The 15,670-nt window shown below is 51.8% G+C and overlaps 1 protein-coding gene across 2 annotated transcripts in view; it reads right to left on the bottom strand.

The window, feature by feature from the left end:
- ARHGEF10L (Rho guanine nucleotide exchange factor 10 like) overlaps positions 1-8,485 on the bottom strand; it is a 146,158-nt gene extending 137,673 nt beyond the window's left edge. For both annotated transcript variants that reach the window (XM_060089043.1, XM_060089046.1), the window contains exon 1: positions 8,371-8,485. The gene's annotated coding sequence lies outside the window, so the exon portion shown is untranslated. The remainder of the gene's footprint in view (positions 1-8,370) is intronic.
- Positions 8,486-15,670: the final 7,185 nt, after the last annotated feature.

Here is a 15,670-nt window from a genome sequence, read left to right as displayed (position 1 = left end):
CCTCCGTGTTTCTGTCTGGTCTTACTTCCACTCTCAACGGCCTGCAGCCCTGTGGCCCACCAGCTCTCTTCTGCAACAGGCCCCGTGGCGTGGCATGGCATGGCATGGCATGGTGGGGTGGGGTGTGGTGTGGTGTGGTGTGGCCTGGCGTGGCGGCTTCCCAGAGACCCCACTCTCCTTCCCTTCTCCTCCTAGCGCCCTGGCTGCCCCTCCTCGGCCTCCTCTCCTGGATCCTCCTCCCCCACCTGGCCTCTGGGTGGTCCCACCTGTGCCATCTATATGCTAATGACACCCAGCCAAGGGGCCCCCACCTCTCCCGTGGACTTCTAAGCCAGCCTCTCAACGTGAACCTGTCCCCAACTGGATTCCTGGATTCTCCAAAAACATGCTCTCAACCCCCTCTGAACCACCTGTTTGTAATGATACCACCACCCACCTAGACACTCAAAAGAAGATTCTAGAAATCTTGGCTCCTCTTGATTCCTCTCTTTCCCTCAGCCCCTGTGACCAATCCACAGCAACTCCAGCCGATTCTTTCTCTAAGTCTTCTCTCCAGCTCCATGGCCACCTCTCATACCCGAGCCACCCGAGCCTTTCCTCCAGGCCCAAGTCCACCTGGGTGCCCACAGCCAGTTCTCCTCCTGCAGCCAGAGGGTCCCTTCCTGAGGTGAGTCAGGGCCCACAGGCTCCAGCAGGCTGTGGGAGGGGTCAGCGGGATGGCAATGCAGGCACGCAGTCACCAGTCACCAGTCACCTGCTGGCGAGGCCTCCCCTTTCTCATCTATGAGTCCATCCCTCACCCTCCAGCATCCACTCCAGTGCTTCCCTGTCATAGGCACTCAGTTATTTCTGAATGAATTATCTGAAAAAAACATAAATTTCTTTCCAGAGCTATTTATAGCTGGAATCTTGGGATTGTATTTCGTGAATAAAGGTATTTACAGGAAACTAAAAAGAAACTGCTGATGGCTTCCTGCTGCACCTGGATTAGCCATCCTAACTGCTTGCCTTGATCCACATGGCCCTCTACAGCATCTCCTTATACTGCCCTCCCCGCGTTGGCTGCTGCAAGCCCTGGGCTTTCTCCTGTTCAAACCAGCCAAGATCATTCTGACCTCAGGGCCTTTGCATGTGCTGTGCCCCTGCCTGGAACACGTTTCTGTCTGCTCTTTGCAGGGGAGGGGGGTCCTCCCTCGTCATTTGGGACTCAGCTTAAATGCCTCTCTTCAGAGGGGCCCTCCTCACCATCTCCAGCTGACAAATTCTGCACCACTAACCCCCACATACACCCCCTCCTCTCCCAACAGCCTCCCCCCAGCCCCTGCTATTCCCATCCTATCACATTAGATTGTCTCCTTGGCAGGACTAATTCCATGACATGCGGTTACTTTAACTCGTTTGTCTGGCTTTTGTCTCCTCCGCCATCACATAAGATCCACAAGGGCAAGGCTACTTACAATTGGCCTGGTCACTGTCGTAAGAACCACCAATTCTGCCGGGACAGTGGGCCAGGCACTGTCCTGAGCAGTGTACTTGTATTACGCCCTTTTTACAGATGAGAAAACTGAGATACAGAGGGGCCAGGTGAGTTACCCAAAGTCCAGCATAGAAAGAGGCCCAGCAGGGACTTCCCTGGCTGTTATGATTAAGACTCTGCACTTCCACTGCAGGGGGCACGGGTTCAATCCCTAGTCAGGGAACTAAGATCCCATCTGCCACACGGTGCAGCCAAAAAAAAAAAAAAGAAAGAAAGAAAGAGGTCCAGCAGGAAGCAGGGTACCATTTACCTGTGCCCACTTCACGCCCAGCACAGACCCAGCCCTTTGTAGGCCCTAAATTGGTACTTGCCGAATGATCAGATGAATCGCTGAATAAATGAATGTTATACACTGCAATACTGAGACAGGTAGTGCAACAAGGGGGATTTTAATCTTCTTCTCCCTGTATATTCCAAGTTTTCTTCAATGGTCACATAATACACGCATAATTTAAAGTAAAATAAACCCTTATTTTAAAGAAATTCAAAGGTTCTGGGTAATGTCAGGGTTCCGAAATATTTTTCTTCGACTTCCAGAGACGGTTATTCCTCTACTTCATTTAAACCATTGTTTTTCTAGGGAAATTGAATAAAAAGCCCGTATTTTTAAAGCTCACTCCAAGTCTGCCCACTTCAAACAATGAAGAGGGCAGTGATGGGAGCTGGTTCCCGCCTTGCGCGCTCAGGGCTGGAATTCAGGGATGCATACTAATCAGGCAGCCACTGAGAGGGGGGTCCTGCAGAGGCCAGCCTCTCAAGTAGGAGGGGCTCCAGACCCAGAAATGCCACCTTGCCTCAGGCCCAATGTGCAGTCATGGACAGGGGTCACCCCAAGCCACCTGCACTGCCCCGGACCTGCGATGTCCCTGCAACGAGGTGGTGGTGAGGCCGGGGCCAAGGCTACCCTCCCAACAGGTCAGTGGGAAGGTGAGCCGCTTGGCAGGGGGTTCTCTCTCGACAGACAGGTCAGGAAAAGGTAAAGCTCTTGGCTCAGCACCAGCCTCTGACCAAGGGGTGGGCACAACCTGCACTGCTGGCCAAGCGATCGACTGCCCGCCCCGAGTTCCCACGGCACGTGGAACCCGCTGCCAGGGGCTGTCAGAGGCACAGAGAGGCCAGGCCCTGGAAGGGGTGGCACGGCTCCAGGACACAGGGTTGAGAGCTGGGGCTCTGGGCAAACAGAACAAGGTCAAGCAGTGCTGCTTTCGCTCCTCCGCGCTACGCGTCTCTGGGCAGGCAAGATAACTTACCTGAGCTGTAAGACGGAGCTGATGATACAGCCCACTCGTCAGGACTGCCCAGGACCAAACTCCTGCGAGCCCCGCCCCGCCCCCGCCAATGAGGCTGCCGCTCTGTCAATCTGAGCTATTACAATTAGCGCTCTCCATAAACACAAGCCATTATATAAGCACTTTCCAGACACCAGGACTAGCGGTCCACCTGGGCACCGAGTTCTATTCTAGGCCTTGACCCTAAACCAAAGGGTGATGAACCCAGCTATATGCAAGAGAAAACACGCATTCACTTCCAACGAAGAAGGGCTGAGTGTTTTGAGATTCCAGACATGTGTCGAATCTTCTCTTCCTCCCCTCCTCAAAGGGCAAAGGGGAAAATAGAACAAAGGGGGACTGTAGAAAGAGCTCAGGGCCCACCTGGTTCGAATCCTGCCACTTATACTGTGGCCTTGGGAAAGTCACTCAACCTCTTTAAGACAGTTTCTTTATCTATAAGATGGGATAATAGTACCCACCTGCAGGATCAGTGTGGGAATTAAATGAATTGATGCATGAAAAATGTCTGCCACACAGAGGCATTAAAGTAACATGAGGGGCTTCCCTGGTGGTGCAGTGGTTGAGAGTCCGCCTGCCGATGCAGGGGACACGGGTTTGTGCCCCTGGTCCGGGAAGATCCCACATGCCACGGAGCGGCTGGGCCCGTGAGCCATGGCCGCTGAGCCTGCGCGTCCGGAGCCTGTGCTCTGCAACGGGAGAGGCCACAGCAGTGAGAGGCCAGCGTACCGCAAAAAAAAAAAAAAAAAAAGAAGTAACATGAGTTGTCTTTAAACAAACAAGCTCCCATGCCTAAAAGAAGGGCAAAAGTAGCAGAGGTAATCAAAATATTGGATAACCTAACTAACCGTTACTTTTATCTTTGGGGTGGAGGGAGGGCAGCAGACCCACCTTCCCAATTCTGTATTTTTTCGGCCTGATATTAAAATGGAAATTTTTTTATGAAGCCACCAGCCACAGATGCTAGGGCTGGAGCAGCAGCAAGCTTGAGGATAACAAGAAACTACCCGGAAAACTTAAAGATTTTCAGGGGAGGGGGTGATCCGCAGAGCACGATGCCCCTGGCAGAAGAGGTCTGGCAGCGTTCCTTTGCTGGTACCCAGATGATGCTGTGCACTCTGACCTGAGAAAGGTTCAGGACTTCGCCTGCTCTGCCACCAGCTCTGCAGGCTCCTGGCTCACCTGACACCTGAGCCAGACTGAACTTCCAACAGCTCATGCCTCCAAGCCTTTGCACATGCTGTTCCTTCCACCCAGACCCTTGCCCTCTCCCCATCCATTCTTCTGCTGCACTCTGCACACACTCCCGCTGTATGTAACTGTGCTCATGCCCCTCTCCCAACCAGGGCTCTCAGACTGTACAAGAGCTACAGCCTGCCCATTCAACAGTCTGACTCTACTCTGCCCCTGAATCCATATGGATGGGTCCTGTCCACTGTTGCCTAAGCCACCCCCAGGCAGCTCTAGCCACCGGAGTCCTGGCCATCACACCTTCACCAGCCCCGAGCTATTTGACTGGTCCATAGTCTCTCCTCAGGCACCCCAACCACTTTGCCTCCCAGACACCTGAGTCATCTTGAGTGTGGTTTTCCAATCAATGGCAAAGCAGGCTCTCAATTAACTGAAACCTATCCTCATCCCACGTCCCCTCTTCTTGGTGCATGGGAAGATAACTCAGCTTCTGGAGTGGAGAGCTCATTTGAGGGCCACTTATAACCCTACCATCATAGCAGACCCAGCCCAGCGGCTGCCACTCTCACTGGGACGACCCTGAACCAGCCCTGGAGTTTTGTCTCATGAGAATGCAAGCTCCAGGGAGGGGCTGTGCTCAGGGAGCTCACTGCTAGATCCCCATGGTGTGCTGGTAAAATGTTTAACAGCTGGTTCTCCACAGGGGGGAGAACTGGGACACCTGCATCGTTTTCCAGTTTCTGTGGTATAAGTGCTCTCACCGTGGCCACTTTGAGCTACAAGGTGAGACCGCTGAACAGAGTTGGAAAGAGATGGGCAGGAGCACACCCGTATGTACATTACATCCCCAGCTTACAAAGGTTCAACTTTTCAACTTTATGATGGTGTGAAAGCGATACGCATTCAGTGGAAACTGTACTTGGAATTTTGAATTTGGATCTTTTCCCAGGCTGGTGGCATGCAGTACAACACTCTCGTGATGCAGGGCAGGGCAGCAGGCTGCAGCTCCCAGCCAGCCATGCAGTCACCAGGGGAAACAGCCGACACGCTTACAACCATTGTGCACCCAGACAGCCATTCTGTTTCTCACTTTCAGTACAGTGTTCAATAAATTGCGTGAGATGTCCAATACTTTATTATAAAACAGGCTTTGTGTTAGGTGATTTTGCCCAACTGTAGGCTAATGGGAGTGTTCTGAGCACGTTCAGTGCAGGCGAGGCTAAGCTAGGACGTTCAGTAGCTTAGGTGTATTAAATGCAGTTTCCACTTATGAGATTTTATTTTTTTAACATTTTATTTATTTATCTATTTATTTATTGGCCGTACCTCACGGCTTGCAGGATCCTAGTTCCCCAACCAGGGATTGAACCCGGGCCCTGGCAGTGAAAGCGCCAAGTCCTAACCACAGGGACACCAGGGAATTCCCTCGACTTATGGTATTTTCAACTTACAATATTTTCAACTAACAATGGGTTTATCAGGACCCATCAGAAGTTGAGGAAGATCTGTATGTGTGTATATATATGTATATACACACACACATACACACACATATAAAAGGATCTATCTATCTATATACACACACACACAAAAGATATAAATAATCACAAATACACAGCTATCTGTGAAAAACAGTGAAATAATCAGGAAGTACTGTATTCTGAGTACTTATTACCCTTGTTTTTGGTATAACTTATTTAATTGTAAATTTATATACTACAGCCAGCTTACATACTATAAACTTGCAGGTTAACAGCCAACTCGAAAAACGCCTAAAATTTATCAACCAGATCTCATTCTTCAGTACAGACTCCAGCACACCACTGCCTGGGGCCGAGCACAGGCCGTGTGAGGATGGGTCACTCCTGGGAGCTCATTAGACTAGGACCCCAAAGGAAGGCGACTCAAATGCCCTCCATTGAGGCAAAGAGAGACCAAGGAACTCTTCAGGGACACATGGCAAGAAAGGAGCTGAGCTGGGGCCCAGGTGGCACAGTGAACACAAAGAGAACTTTGGCCTACTCTGCTATTTATGAGTTTGACTGTCTTTCCTGGACTTGAGAGCAAGCACAGCAGATGAGAATCCAAAGATACTAAAGACAAGCTTGCAGAAGAAAGCAAGGACTGGGCGGTCAGGGAGACCCAGGCTTGAGTCCTTCACTGACGGTGACCTTCGGCATTCACTTAAATGCTGTGCTTCATCTTCCTCATCTGTAAAATGGGTGTATGAGCCCATCTTCACTACCTAATTATCAGGGTGGTTGTAGAAACAGAAAGACAGCAGACATGAAAGAGCAACATAAATCTAACCTACTATTATCATACATATATATGCAGTATGTATCACCCACTTTATCTTTTTAAAACTTATCTAAGAAGATTGTATTCTTTCCACTCTTCTCCATCCCACCGTTTAAAAGATGACATATATGCACCAGCCAGCCCAGCACCTGGCACATACCGGGTTCCATAAAGAGCTTTTAATTCACTGTTGATTTATCTGTTAATTTACTATTTATTTAAATAACAGTAGGCCTTCCTCTTAAACGAACCTGGTACCTGGGTCCCAAGAAGTCCACCAAGTTTTCCCCTCCCCAGACTCCTTCAAAGCTAACCTGTGAAACAGGACAATTTAGGAAGCATTAGTTCCAGGGCATCCACATAATCAGCAACCATTTACTGAGCACCGACTATGTGTCAGGCGCTGGTGATCAAGACAGACATGGTCCCTACTCTCGAAGGCTTATAGTCCACTGGGAGGGGTAAAAACCCACCCCGACCGCAGTGAGGGCTCTAAGAGCATCACGAACAGGAATTCTGGAGCCAGCCTGGCTGCCCAGAGAGGAGGAGATCCCTGAGTGAGAAGCGAAGAGGGGAAGGATGGGACCAGCTAAGGCAACGTCTCTCTGGTAGAAGAGGAAGGAGCAGGGGAACTCAGAAAGGCAAGTGTGGGGGAGCAGAAAGACGCAGGCACAACCCGAGGCCTCACAAGCCAGAAGAAGAGCTCCATCCCAAGAAGTTTTAACCCAGCCACAGGGAGCTTGGAGATTTCCAGACTGTGCCCTCCTTTCTAGTTTATATACCCGAGGCCTGGACACTGTGGGGCATAGTGCTGGGTGGACAGACAGAGGGACGGATGGATGCTGCAGCTCAGGGCCATTCAGGCAGGGCCTGCAGAGAAGAGCTGAGCATGTTAATAAGCCTGCACGACCTGTCCTCTCTCCCCAGCATCCGAGGAGGAACAGATGGGGCTTCCGCAGGCGGAGCATGACTTCCCCGGACTGAAGCCCTCCAGAAGGCCAAGGCCTTTGAGGCAAAGTCTTAGCTCCAGAGCCCGTGGGCAGGGCGGCCCACCCCTACCACCTCCCTGCTGTGGCCCGAGGCAGGGTCCTCAGGCTCTCAAGGCTAAAGGAAGCTTCCTGACCCCCTGCCCCAGGGCCCCAGCGTGGAAGAGGGAGAAAGAACTCCCCCCAGACTTCCCTACATCAGGCCTGACCTTCCTCTCAAAGACCACCCCCGGAGGCCCAGGGGGCTGGTCTTCATCTTCACAGAGCCTGTCCCGGACACACTTTTCTGTCTCCAGGAGTGTCCAGGCCTGACCGGGTTCTGTGGCCTTGGCCTTCCGGCTGACCAGGGCATCATCTCCTCCCACACTCCCCTCCTCCAGGAGGCCGCCCCGTTCAGTCTCTGGGCAGGGGTCCAGGGTGGGAGAGGTGGGCCCAGAGCAGAGGCGAGAAGAGCATTCCTGACTCCACTTAATCCCAGGGACCCTCAGGTCAGTGCAGGGGGGAGCTGAACCACAGTGACAGCAGGACCTGAAGGCCTGGGTGAACCAAAGGGAAAGTGAAGCCCAGGGTGGGGGTGGGGGGGGATTTCCAAACTGTCCCTGCCAGAACCTGCTGAGGTCACACACACACACACACACAGATGCACAAAAGCCAGACAGGAGTCATGCAGAGGGATGGGACACCCGAGGGACACAGAGTCTCCCATGGGGGGAGGAGACACACACACACACATACACACACACGTAATACAATCGCTCCAATGTCACAGGAAATACATACACACTGAGAAGAAACCCCAGCTCCGGGACCTCACCCCCATACACAACCGGGCACACGGAGGAGAGCCGGGCTCCGGGAGAGACTCTCCCCCGGAGAATCGGGGACACAAGGATCAAGCAGGAGCGGAGACCAGGACCACGCGGGAGACCGAGACCCCGGACTCGGCAACACTCGCACAGGGACGCCCACGGCCCCGGAGAGACCCGGAGCCACACGGACACCCTGACGGGGTCTCGGGGATCGCGGAGCCCCCCGCCCGGCCCCGCGCCCCGCGGGCCGCACTCACCGGCTCCGGCCGCTCGGCCGCGCCTTTGTTGTCCGCGCCGCTCACAAAGGCGCCGGCGGCCGCCCCGCACCTCAGCTGCCCTGGCGGCCGCGGGCGCCCATGGCCGGGCCGGCCCAGCCCCGCGCCCCAGCCGCCCGGCCCGCCGCCGCCCGAGCCAATGGCCGCGCCGCGCGCCGCCCGCGAGGTCACGGCCCGGTCCGGGGTGCGCCCGCCGCCGCCGCTGCTGCCGAGCGGCCTGGTCCAGCCGCGGCGCACAACGCAACGCGGCGCCGCCCCCGCCCGCCTGCCAGCCCGGCCCGCCGGCCTGCTCGCTGCGGCTGAAGTCACCGCTTAACCCCTGCTGGCCAGACCGCCGCGCCCGGCGACCCCCGGAAGGCCGGGAGCTCCCCCAACCGCCCGCCACCCCGCGGCCGGAGGAGGGCTTCCCTCCCTCCCGCCCACCCAGCCTCTCGCCACACGGGTGGGGAAACCGACGCCCGCAGGGGCTGGGGCAAGACCCTCCAGGTTTCACAGGGCTTCCCCTCCTTCATCCCCACCCCCGTGTCCCCCCCTTCCCCGCTTCTCCCTTGGAAAGGTCCCCGGCCCGCGCCGGCTGCTTGCTTCTCCCTCACTTATAGGAGCTTGCCCAGGGCTACCCCAGAAGGGTGAGGGATGCCTGGGTTGGTCCCGGAGGAAAACCCAGACCTGCGATGGGCCCCCACCGAGCACCTGCTGCAGAGAACCCTCCTGACGCATTACATCAGCCCTGCATCCTGGTTTCCCATAATAACCTCAGGAACCATAATCCTGGCAGCTGCAGGCATTGCGGGCTTTGAACTAGCAACCACCCTGCCATGTAGCTCCATTTGCTTGATGAGGAAACGGAGGCTCAGAGCTGTAACTTGCCAAAGCCCACCCAGCAAGGAAGTGGTGGAACCGAGATCCTAGCATGCCCCTCCCTTCCAGTACTCAAAGCTGCCAAACCCGGGCTTCCCTGGTGGCGCAGTGGTTGAGAGTCCGCTTGCCGATGCAGGGGACACGGGTTCGTGACCCGGTCCGGGAAGATCCCCCATGCCGCAGAGCTGCTGGGCCCGTGAGCCATGGCCGCTGAGGCTGCGCGTCCGGAACCTGTGCTCCGCAGTGGGAGAGGCCACAACAGTGAGAGGCCCGCGTACCGAAAAAAAAAAAAAAAAAAAGCTGCCAAACCCTAGTTACTCCCTCTCAGAATTCCAAAGAGGGCCTCCGGATATGATGCAATTAATTACAGTTATCAGCTCATTAATTAAAATGATCCCTGTTGGTATTAAACACTGCCCTGCTACCTCCCTATATGCAAAGAAACTCACACTCAGGCTTATCAGCAATTACTCCTGGCTTGATAATGAGTTCTGCAGCCTCCAAAGGGCACAGGTGTATGTAGCCTGGAGTCTGTGTTGGCCTGTGTGCGTTCTTTCCTACAGCCAGCAAAAACATTTTTTCTTTTAAGTACTCCCTGTTGGGCAGGCACCAGCCTCGGGCTAGGAATGAAACAAGGAACCAGACAGACCCTGGCCCTGCCCCCTCGGCTCTCCTAGGCTAGGAGGAGACAGGGATAACAGGCCACTACAGTGCAGCAAGACAAGCCACACCAGTCCACGCTCTCTGAAATCATCTTATTCATTGATAGGTTTGCTTGTTTATTGTCCATCTCCACACAAGAACATAAGCCCCATAGAGCTTGTCCTAAGAGTCGTTCATAAAGTCATCCTAACCCCCAAGCCTAGGGCAACCCTGGGCTCACACTGTACAGCCAGTGAATATTTGCTGAGCACTTACTATGTTCCAGACATCATTCTAGGTACGCAAGAGACATCAGTGAACAAAACAGGCAAAGCTCCTGCCCTGTTGGATTGTCCATTCCAGGGAAGAATAAACAATGGCCGTGACAGCAGGGAGGAAAGTTTCTGGAATGCCAGGAAAGCAGCAAGAACATCTTCAGATGTCTATCCAGTGACCTCGGGGCTCATGGTATTAAGCCTTGGACCAGAATTTAGATATTCGGGTCCTGCTGGCATAGAAAAGGTACAAGTCCCTGGACCTGCATTTGCAGTCTTTCAGACCTCTTCCAGCCCCCCTCCCTGGCTATAGTTGTTTCCCTCCCGGGCCTGAGCCCTCCTGAGTCCTCCAGTCTGGAATGCCTGCCCCCTGTTTGGTTGCACTAAGGTCTACCCTCCCTCCCAGAACAATCAGAAGGCCCAGAATCTCCAGGAAGCTGCCCCACATGGCCTCTGTTCCCCAACCACCTCTCCCTCTGAGCTCTACAGCACTTCATGCTTTGGTTAGTTGCTTCTGTTAGCGCTTTTGTTTCTGTTAGCTGATTCTGGACATGTAATGACTCAAACTGTCTCCAGCTTGAGGGCAGCGGCCATACCTCAGGCCCCCATTGTGCCCCCAGAGCCCAGCACAGGTTAGGGGCATACCAAGTGGACACCCTCAAACCCTTATCAATAGAAACTTCTGGATCCAGGGTTGCAAACTACCAGCTCATAGAACAAATAGAGCCTGCAGAAGCATTTTGTTTTGCCCGCAGTGATTTTATTATTGTTAATTAGCTACCAACATTTAACAATTGAGAGATTTCCCATCCATTGCCAGACTGCTGGCTTCTCTTAACAAATCTGACCATCTGGTAATGCCAGGCCCCCATGGCCACACCCTAGAGGCCCCAAGGAGCAGTGGCCCCTTAGAAAGAGCCGTGTCCTTCCACTTGTCACCGTTCCTCCCAGTCCTGTGTCATCCATTTGACCTTGAGGCCCCTCCTCTGTGAATTAGTGTTTTCATTTCATTTTCCATCTACATCCTACTTATACTGTATAAGAAAAAAAAAAGCACATCATGAAACACATAGTCGAGAATAAATGAGCCTGTAGCCCTCACCTTCTAGGTCAGCCCAGGCCCCAGCCCAGCCCAATTCTCCTGCATTCTTGCTCTCTCCACCATCTTGCTCTCCTGACACGCATACACCCCTTCTCTCTCGCCTGCCCAGCCTCACATGCTAAGCTCCACAGCACGAATGAATGTACAAGGCGTTTCACTGGGTCTTTGCCTATACTGTTCCCTCTGCCTGAAACACAATTACTGCTCCATCCCTCAGACACTGTGGCTTTTTGATGCTCTCCACATAGAAAACACCTTCTCAAGGATCTGTTCTCTAGTGCCCCAAAACTGGGCTCCTGGGCTCCCATAGCATCCTACAGTCCCCTCCTCCATGCACCCATCCTACCGTGTTGTGTAGGGTATTTGCCCCATGTCTTCCCCCGAACTGTGAGTCCTCAGGAGCTGGGACTCTGTTATCTCATTCATGCTGGAATCCCCAGCACCTGGGACAGAGCCTGATGGAGCATAAGCACGAGACAAATATTTGCTAAATAGTTGAACAAATGGGTTTCAATAGCCACAAAAGGAACAAAAAGGATTTCTGGGAACGTTTCCATGTCCCAGAACATTCAATTAACCAGAATTTCCCCCTCGCTGAGCATTCTGGTGGGGCGGGATCTATTGTGTAAGCATAATCATGGATGATACATCTGGATGGGGCTGGGACTCTGTTCTCCCTGGTCTCTACTGCTGACCCGGGAAAGAGGAAGGGAGGGAGGGAGGGCATGGTGGTATTTCCCATTGGTCAGAGGGGCTAAGTGACTTAGCCAAGGTTGCCTGGCAAGCTGGTTGCAAAGTGAGGATGGGAACCCAGGGCTCCTGCCTCTGCCTCCCAGCCTGGCCCTGCTTCCATCGGCCCAGGCTTGTAGAAGATCAAAAAGGAAGAGGGTAGGGGCTTCCCTGGTGGCGCAGTGGTTGAGAGTCTGCCTGCCGATGCAGGCAACATGGGTTCGTACCCCGGTCCGGGAAGATCCCACATGCCACGGAGCGGCTGGGCCCGTGAGCCAGGGCCGCTGAGCCTGCGCGTCTGGAGCCTGTGCTCCGCAGTGGGAGAGGCCACAGCAGTGAGAGGCCCATGTACCGCAAAAAAAAAAAAAAAGGAAGAGGGTAGACGGGAAAGTGGACTTCCCAAGTCCAGATACCACCCCTGCACAGGCAGTATGAATGGAGAGTGTGCAGAAAGCAGCTAGTCCTTGTTATTTCCTGTATCGTCAAACCAGTCATGAACAGGCTCTTATCTAAGAGAGGCTGCATCGCATTTTGATTGTGAATGAGGAGGACATAATCTGTCCTGCCAAAATGAAACTCTCTTCTAGCAACACTGCTGTCCCTGTCCAGTAGGACGGGCATTTGGAAGGCAGCTGGGCCGCACTGAGCAATCTCCCCACCACCTCCCAGTTTCCTCATAACTCAAGACCTGCCATTTGTGGGGAAACACACAGCTAGAGGTGGTTTGGGGGGCTCAAGTGAAGAAGGAAACCTGATTTTCTGAGCTACCACTTTACGGGCCTTGGTGTAAGGGGGAGGACAGTCTGAGCAGCTCTTTCTCTTGGGGATGTAGTCTCAGAGTTCTCCCAAAACAGCCATTGGGGGTAATGGACACTTGTCCAGTGGGCTGGACACAGACACGGGACAGGGCTCTGCACCCCACGCTCTCCATAGGACCCTGAGAACAGCCTTCAACCTCTTCCACTTGGTCCCAATGCCTGTAAAAGAGCAATAATCCTTTTGCCCTCTTCTATCTCATAGATTTTTCAACATCTCACCAACAAAATTAGATAAATACGCTATTTGACACTATATTATCATAAACGATCATACGTATCATTGATGAGAGGTGTCCTAGTACAGTGGTTGTCAAGAGTTCAAACTCCCAACACTGTTGGAGAAGGGAATACAAATATGAAAAGGGAGAAAAGTAGAATGAACCCTGTGGTGCTGGACCGGAATTGGAGATTTGGGTGTGAGCTCATAGCTCTGTCCACCAAACGGGCCTGGGAGCAGGGACACCCCATGACAATGAACACACTTAGCAGTCAGATCATGGTTTCTAAATACCATCCTCTGAGACTTCCCTGGTGGTCCAGCGGTTAAGACTCTGCGCTTCCACTGCAGGGGGCATGGGTTCGATCCCTGGTCGGGGAAATAAGATCCTGCATGTCACGCGGTGCAGCCAATACCATTCTCTGTTAAAAGGAACCAGAGCTCCTTGGAGAAATGGCTGATTCCAGAGGAAGCACAAGCTGTGCCTGAAACATATTGTTGGGCCAGAAATTAATAAATTGCTCAAGAAATGACGGAAACATAGCAAAAGGACACAAAAGCCAACTCAAAGGGGCTTCCACTAGCCAAATCAAGGGCAATCTGAGCATCAAAATAAATGATGATTATAAGGATTTACATTCCATTAAATACAATTGGAAACCAAGAGTCTATACTGATGTAAATAAGTAAATGAATAAATTGAAAGCTAGGAATGCTATTCGCAGAGTCTCAAAGTACTTCTTCACAAAATACTTATTAACCACAAAGGGGGAAAGAGCAACTTTACAGTAGAGAAACTTGGCAGTTACCTTCTCACCCAAGTGGTCAGATTGGGTTACCATGACCAGCTGGGAGATATTTTGACATCATGAGTCTCCTGATGTGATTCGCTGAGAAAGACACAATATCACTTCATGATCTTCCTGCCAAATATCCACAACTCACACAATCACAAGTAAACATCAAACAAACCCAAATTGAGGGACATTCCTCTAAACGTCTTCTAAAGTGCCAAGGTCACAAAAATCAAGGAAAGAGCAAGGAACTTTTCCAGATTGAAGGAAACCAAAGAGATTCGACAACCAGATGCAGCATGTGGTCTGAACTCCATCCTTCGCCTGTAAAGGACATTATGGGGACAATCGGCAAAACTTGAATAGGGTGTGAGGATTACGTGGTAGAAATGTATGATGGGAATTTCCTGACTTTGATGGTTGTATCACGGTTGTATAGGAGCATGTCCTTGTTTGTAGGAAGCACATACTAGATATCCAAAGAGAAGGAACGTCACATCAGCAGTTTCCTTTCAAATGCCTCAGAGGGAAAGTCATATTTTACTTGCAGCTTTTCTGTAAACTTAAAGTCATTTCTAAAGTCAGATGGCCCGTGCTAATATAGAGCAAGTTGCTTAATTCTCTGAGCCTCAGTTTCACGATCTATATAGTATACGTGAAAGTAATAATACCTGCCTTATGAGGTTGTTTAGAGGATTAAATGAGGTAATATTTGTGGACTATTTAACACAGACCTGGGCTCATGTATATATTCAAAAATTTTGAAAAGCTACATAATTTTTCTTGTTCTTTACGCAGTTCCCTTCCCTGGGTAAAAGCCAGTGTATGGAGTAAGGTAGCAAATTCCAGGACCTAGGGGGTCAGATAGGAGATGAAAATGGGAGAAGCAGGCTGAACATGAGCACTGACACTATGTCTCAAGGTTGGAGGCCTGGAAAGCACTGCCCCAGGTAAAAGGGGCAGTCACCACCCAGTTCTAGAAGATGAGTCACTGTGCACTATGCAACTTTCTTATTGTTTTTCCCAAGAGAAGCTAGAAATCCAGATTTCCATATGAAATCCCCTGATTTTTAATATTGGCAACTATTTCAAATTTTAAATGGACCAATGATTTGTGAGCCAAACAGGCTCCAAGTGCCAGCAGCAGGAGTTCTGAAAACTTGTCCTGAACACTTAGAAACATGGAATGCTCCTGTGGATTGACAGAAAAAGCACCAAACCGCTGTTCACAGTTCTTCTGCCGCTCTGATAGAGCCTCTGAAGAGGCTGGACTGGACGTGCCAGGACGCGTGCACCTCCGTGTGCCGTGAGAGCAGCCCATTCCCCAGTGCACTTGATTGGACAACAGGGTGAACATCTGACCAACACTGGGCCTATCAGCTCGTCTCACCCAAGAATTTGGCATCAGAATGCTGAGAGGCTGAGTCAGTCAAATGACCACGGACGCTGAACCTGAAAGATGGTGCAGAACCAGAGCTGGCAATCATGCTGCAACAAACCACAGCCAAGTTCAAGCTGAGGTTCTGGGAGATCAGAAATGCCACAGAAAAACAAAAACACCACCAACAACAACAAAAAAAAGTAAAGTGGGAGAAAAAGACAGTGAGGCAGAGATCACCTAGCCCTAGCAATAATAAGAGCAGATTCTTCCATAACACTCTGTACTGAGCTCTGTTTAATCACTTTCATGTATTAACTCATTTAATCCTCACAGCAACCCTATAAAGTAGGTACTTTTATCCCTGTTTTACAGATGAGGAAACTGAGGCACAATGATATTCTGTCCTAGCCTTGAATGTCCATCTGAGTGAACTGTTGTGTCCTTACAGAGACAACCCCCCTTCACT

This window comes from Mesoplodon densirostris, chromosome 2 (genome assembly GCF_025265405.1).
Source record: "Mesoplodon densirostris isolate mMesDen1 chromosome 2, mMesDen1 primary haplotype, whole genome shotgun sequence".
In the NCBI taxonomy this organism is placed as follows: Eukaryota; Metazoa; Chordata; class Mammalia; order Artiodactyla; family Ziphiidae; genus Mesoplodon; species Mesoplodon densirostris.
This window is presented reverse-complemented; position numbering and strand designations above follow the sequence as displayed.